The sequence below is a fragment of the Ovis canadensis genome, chromosome 11, assembly GCF_042477335.2.
Source record: "Ovis canadensis isolate MfBH-ARS-UI-01 breed Bighorn chromosome 11, ARS-UI_OviCan_v2, whole genome shotgun sequence".
In the NCBI taxonomy this organism is placed as follows: domain Eukaryota; kingdom Metazoa; phylum Chordata; class Mammalia; order Artiodactyla; family Bovidae; genus Ovis; species Ovis canadensis.
In genome coordinates, this window is record NC_091255.1 from 29,129,937 (window position 1) to 29,136,754 (window position 6,818).

Sequence of the window (6,818 nt, forward strand, 5' to 3'; positions counted from 1 at the left end):
GCACGCACTCCCTAAAGGAGCCCAACAATACCAAAATTAACAGCTTCAGAAGCTCTTAGGAATGAGGTCTGCCCCTGGGTCCTCATGTCCAGTCAATATCAGGTGAGCTGCTCTACCCTTTGAGAAGGAGTGTTAGACTCTCCCAAAGAGGCCAGAGGCATTTAGAGACCAGGTTTCCAAGAAAGGGCTTATGTCTTGAGCTGAGAGAGAGGTGGGCGCTTCTACAGGTGGTGTCCATACTGAAGGGAGGTACCCCAGAATGTGGAAGAAACTGAGCCGGGTGGTGCAGGAAGAAGGGTGTAGCAGACAAGGGCAGCTGCCTCCATAAACAGCCCAACCCAGAACTTCTCCAGGCAGAGGTGGCTCAACCTGACAGACCAGGGAAGGTTTAAGCGAGGGGATTCAGGAGCTAAGAGCTGAGTATTAGCTGGGTGATCCTGAGGAATAGACCACACCCAGAATGTGAATCTTGAATAAAGGAATTGCACGCAATCCAAACTTAATTCAACACACTTTTGCTGAGACCCTGCCAAGTGCCAAGGGCAGCACCTGGCACTCTGAGGGACACAGAGATATCAGATTTGGACCCTCTCCCTAGGAAACTCACATGGTGAGGGCGAGGGGTGAACTTTGACCACAGTAGGATTACCACGGGCTTCCCAGGTGGCCCTGATGGTAAAGAACCTGCCTGTCAATGCAGGGGATGCGGGTTCGATCCCTTGGTCAGGAAGATCCCATGGAGGAGGGCATGGCAACCCACTTCAGTATTCTTGCCTGGAGAATCCCAAGGACAGAGGAGACTGGCAGGCTCCGTCCATGGGTGGCAAAGACTCAGACATGACTAAAGCGACTTAGCATGCCCACGGATTCACCACACTGTCATCCCTTGGATGATGAGATGATGCTGTGATGGATGGCTCATTTGGCTGAAGGAATGAAAGAAAGCTGCTCTGAGGACACGACGCTTCAGTGAAACCTGGGAAGCTAGGTAGCACAATGACTATCACGATTACTTTCTGAGCACGTACTATGTGCTAAACACTATCTCTATTCCTCACAACAGACCTATTAAGGAGACATTATTTTTAGTGATAGGGATTGAATGCATGGACTCAAGAGTCAGGTTGCCTGGGATCAAATCTCAGCTCTGTCATGCCTACCTGTATTACTCTGAGTGACTTACAAAACCTCTCTGTGCCTCAGTTTTTTTATCTGAAAAAAAAAAACGGGCTAAAAATACCCACCATAAAGTTTAGTTTGAAAATCAAATGAATTTAGTCTTCTCAACAAATGGTGCTGAAACAATTCGACTTCCTCCACAGGCACAACAACAACAACAAGAGTCTAGACACATACCTTACATCCTTCACAAAAATTAAAATGAGTCATAGACCTAAACATATCCACAAAGCTGTAGAAAGTAACGCAGGAGGAAACCTAGCTGATTTTGAATATGGTGGTGATTTTTCATATATAGTATCAGAGGCACAATTTATGAAATGAAGAATTGATGAGAAGAAGAAAGAATAAGAAGCTAGACTTCATTAAAATTAAAATTAAAAACCTCTGCTTCATAAAAGACAATGTCACGAGAATGAGAAGCCAAACCACAGACTGGGAGAAAATACTTGCAAAAGACATCTGATAAAGAACTGTTATCCAAAATATACAAAGAACTCTTAAAATTCAATAAGAAAACAAATGATCCAATTTAAAAATGGACCCCAAACCTGAATATACACTTCACCAAAGAAGATATACAGATGGCAAATAAGCATTTGAAAAGACGTTCTTCATCACATGTCATGTTGTTCATTCGCTAAGTCGTGTCTGATTCTTGGTGACCCCATGGACTGCAGCACACTAGGCTTCCCTGTCCTTCACTATCTCTGGGAGTTTGCTCAAATTCATGTTCATTGAGTCGGTGATGGAATCTAACTACCTCATCCTCTGCCACCCCCTTCTCCACCTGCCCTCAATCTTTCACAGCTCAAGCACTTTTCCAGTGAGTCAGCTCTTCGCGTCAGGTGGCCGAAGTGTTGGAGCTTCAGCTTCAGCATCAGTCCTTCCAATGAATACTCAGGGCTGATTTCCTTTAGGATTGTCTGGTTTGATCTCCTTGCTGTCCAAGGTACACGTGTTATAGAGAATTGCAAATTAAAACAACAAGATACCATTACACCTCTGTTAGAAAGGCCAATAGCTGGAACACAGACAATGCCCAATCTAGAGGGGTTGTGGGGCAACAGGAACTCTCATTCATTGCTGACGGGAATGCAAAATGGTACAGCTTCTTTGGAAGACAGTGTGGCAGTTTCTTATAAAGCTAAACACACTCTTCCCATATGACCCAGCAATTGTCCTCCTTGTTCTTTACATAATGGGGTTGAGAACATATCCACACAGACACCTGCACACAGATGTTTACAACAGCTTTATATATAATTGCCAACACTTAACAAGCAACTGAGATATCCTTCAGTAGCTGAATGGTTAAACAGAGATACATCCAGACAATGTATTCTTATTCAGAAATAAACTATTAAGCCGTGAAAAGACATGGTGGAACATGCATATTATTAAGCAAGAGAAATCAATGTGACAAGGCTATATGATTCCAACTCTGTGGTAAAACTGTGGAGACAATAAAAAGATCAGGTGTTGTCAGGGTTGTGATAAGGGAGGGATGAATAGGCAGGGCACGGAGGATTTTTAGGGCAGTGAAACTACTCTATTTGATACTACAATGATGGATGCATGACCTGATACATTTATCCAAACCCACAGAATGTACAACACCGAGTGAACCCTAAGGTCACTATAGACTAAGTGATGATGTGCTGTGTACGTTTATCAGGTGTAACAACTGTCCCACGCTGGTGCAGGGTGTTGACAGTGGGGAGGCTGTGCGTGGGGAGGTGAAGAGGGTATTATAGGAACACTGTACTTTGAGCTCAGTTCTGCTACTGCTTTAAAGGGAATTCCCTGGCAGCCTAGTGGCTAGGACATCACACTTCCACTGCAGGGAGCATAGGTTTGATCCCTGGTAGGGGAACTAAGATCCTACATGCTGTGTGGCACAGCCAAAAAAACAAAACATAAAATGGCTTTAAAAAATAGTTTACCAACTTTTAAAATAATTCAGCGAGTTAATGAGTAAAAAGGGCCCAGCATATAGGAAGCTTTCTGTAACATTTAGCTTTATTGTTCTAACCTTCCCAACTCTCAGCTAAGGAAACAGCCGGCAAGTGGCAGCGTCGGGATTCAGATTGAGGTCCTCAAGGCTCAGAGCCCCTGTTTTTTCCCTATATCATGGCAGTGAATAAACAGAGATATTAACATCTGTTTTATTTATGTGTGTCCACATCAGGGCACTTGGAGCATTACACGATGTTCCTAAGAGCTCATCTAGCCTGAACCAGGAACTGATTTCAGAGACCCGGCAAGAACGAAACACCAGGGCAACACACACGACTGTGCCTCAAGCTCACTTGTTTTTCATCTTTCACTTCTCATAGGTCAGAATAATCCCTGTACTGGCTCTAAGTAAAAGTGGAGCCCCATCCACCCCTCATAGAAAAATGGCACAGCAGTGTCCACATAAAATAGCTCAGATGACCACAGAAAGGCTGGTTTTTCCAGGAAATTCCTAAGCTCCCAAAGCAATCTGACTTGAGTGGAAAAGAGCCCTGAGCAAGAAGCCTGGTGATAATAAAAATTGATTGCAACAATTGAACCCTCACTGTAGGTCAACATTATGCTAACCCCTTGGCCAGAATTGTCTCATTTAGTGCTCAATCTCACCCTGTTACAGAGGTGATGTTCTTTTTTATATTTTTTAAAATTATTTTTTTCTTTGGAGTATAATTGCTTCACAGTGCTGTTAGTTTCTGCTCTACAACAACATGAATCGCTGTATGCATACATATATTCCCTTCCTCTTAAGCCTCCCTCCCATCACGCCCCCTCACACCCTACCCCACCATCCCACCAGGGAGGTGATGTTCTTATCCCCATCTTGCACATTAGAAACCAGGCTGAGGAAGATGAAATAATTTACCCAAGGTCACACAGCTAAGTAGCGGAGCCTGGAATACTTGCTCTGAATCACGCAGCTGGGCTGTGTCCAGGGCAGAGTGGAACACTTGGTCTAGCAGCTGTTGTCAAGTTCCTTTGCCTCTCTAAGCCTCAATTGCCTCATCTATAAAATGGGGATAATCATAGTGCCTACCTTATAAGCATGTAAAGATAAAACAAGCAAATTCATGTAAAGCAATTAGCCCAGTACTTGACAGATCGTAAATGGTTAACAGATGTCAGCCCTTGTTAATCTCTCTGACTCTTCCCATCTGTAAATGGAGGCTGATAATAATGTGTAAGTCATAGAGGTACTGTGAGGCTTAGGAAAAACGCCAAATGTCGAGCATGTAGGTAATACTTGTCACATAGTAAGCTACCACAACATGACCCTCCAGAAAGGACTGCAGGTAGGAAAGTCATTTTAAAAAACTATATACATATATATATATATATATATATATATATTTAATGTGGACAATTTTTTTTCTAAGTCTTTACTGAATTTGTTACAATATTGCTTCTGTTTTGTTTTGGCTTTTTGGCCGTGAGACTTGTGGGGTCTTAGATCCCCAGCCAGGGATCGAACCTGCACCCTCTGCACTGGAAGGTGAAGTTTTAAGCCCTGGACCGCCAGGAAAATCCCTAGGCAAGCCATTTTTTTCAAGCCCACAGCATTGCATAGCTGCCTGATAACAAGTGACGTTCCAAAGACAAGAACACATATTGAATACTGTTCCTTAAAATGCATTTATTGGCATAAGATCCTTTATTCTTTTGCATAGACACTTGGAATGTGGGTGGAGAATGCTCTTTAGGGAACTTGAAGCTAAATCCTTGGAAAAGAGCACCTGCCGAAGGTCAGCCCAAAATAAAGGAGCGTATCTCTGAAATGACATTAAAGTTTTATTTGGGAGGACTTCCCTGGTGCTCTCACATTCCAATGCAGGGGATGTGGGTTCAGTCCCTGTTGGGGAACTAAGATCCCACATTCCCTGGGACAACTAAGCCTGTGCACTGCAACGAAGAGCCTGTGTAGAGAAAAGGAAAAAAAGTTTTATTTTGAGAAAGTTCAAACACAGACAGAAGCAAACAAAATAAGACAACAAACCCCTGATTATCCATCACAAAATTTCAATAGTTATGAACTCACGGAAATCTTATTTCAACTCTACTCCCTCCCATAACCTTAAAACAAATTCCAGGTATCATACCACTTCATCTGAAAACATTTTAGTGTATGTGTCTGAAAGATAAGGACTTTTTAAAAAACAAAACCACATACTATTGTCAAACTTAAAATTTAATAATTTGCTAATATCATCATAGTCAATGTTCAAATTTCCAATTATCTCCATAACTTTTTTTTAAAAAAAACTACTTGTTTGAATCAAGATTCACATGTTTCAGTTAACTGACTTTTTAAAGAAAATATAATTCACTTAATGAAAGTGAAGAAGTGAAAATGTTAGTCGCTCTCAATCGTATCTGACTCTTTGATACCCCATGGGCTGTAGCCTGCCAGGCTCCTCTTACCATGGGATTCTCCAGGCAAGAATAGTGGAGTGGGTTGCCATGCACTCCTCTAGGGGATCTTCCCAACCCAGGGACTGAACCCAGATCTCCCACATTGCAGGCAGATTCTTTACTGTCTGAGCCATCAGGGAAGCCCAATTCATTTAACAGCAACAGGTAATCATCAAATTAGCAATGGTTATCTTCAAATGTTACGCTGCATGCATGCTCAGTTGCTCAGTCGTGTCTGACTCTTTGCAACCAGGCTTTTCTGTCCATGGGATTATTTTGGCAAGAATACTGAAATGGATTGCCCTTTCCTCCTCCAGGGGATCTTCCAACCCAAGGATCAAACCCACATCTCCTGCGTCTCCTGCATTGACAGGCGGATTCTTTACTACTAAGCCACCTGGAAAGGCCATTATTATACTAGTTATACTGTAATTTCTCACCTTTGGTCAGATACCTGGAGTCACAGACATTTCCCACATAAGATGCATTATATAAGTCAGGCTTGATTTACTACCAGCATTTATAAAACCAGAACTAAGGCAAGAACTAGGACTGGAGACACAAACATGGTCTCAGTGTAGCACATGTTTAGCCTGCCCAAATTATTACAAAATTAGAGGAGCAAGCATATTCGCAGGACAAGACTGTTAAGTATCTTTTATATCTTTTTTATCTCTTCTATCTCTATATTTTTTTCCCTTTGCAACTTATCTGTAGAAGAAACTAAGTCATTTATCCTACAGATTTTCCTGTCTGGATTTTGTTGATGGCATCCCCATAGGGTAGTGAAATATGATACTCAGGCCTCTGTATTCCTGTATATTGGCAAATCTAAAGGCTTGAGCAGATTTGAGTTTTATTTTGAGGGGACAAATACTTCATAGGTGGCATGGTCTTCTTTTTTTAGGAGGCATATAGTATCCTTGTCTCTCAAATGACACTTAAAAACGTTAGAAATATATGATTAACTTTATTAGAAGTATAAGAATATGAAAAAAGCTCATCCCTCAACAGATGTATGGATAAACAAAATGTGGCGTTTATACAATGGAATATCACTCAGCCATAAAAAAGAAGGAAAAATTCTGACACAGGCTGCAACATGATTGAGCCTTAAGGATATTATGCTAAACAAAAGAAGCCATATACAGAAGTACAAATGCTATATGAGCCCACTCACATAAGGTACCTAGAATATGCAAATTCATAGAGGC

The 6,818-nt window shown here is 41.8% G+C and overlaps 1 non-coding gene across 1 annotated transcript; it reads right to left on the reverse strand.

Annotated features, from left to right (window-relative positions):
• Positions 1-6,109: 6,109 nt before the first annotated feature.
• On the reverse strand, positions 6,110-6,241 carry LOC138415530 (small nucleolar RNA SNORA72). The gene has a single exon (XR_011247288.1). It is a non-coding gene; the product is annotated as a small nucleolar RNA SNORA72 (small nucleolar RNA).
• Positions 6,242-6,818: the final 577 nt, after the last annotated feature.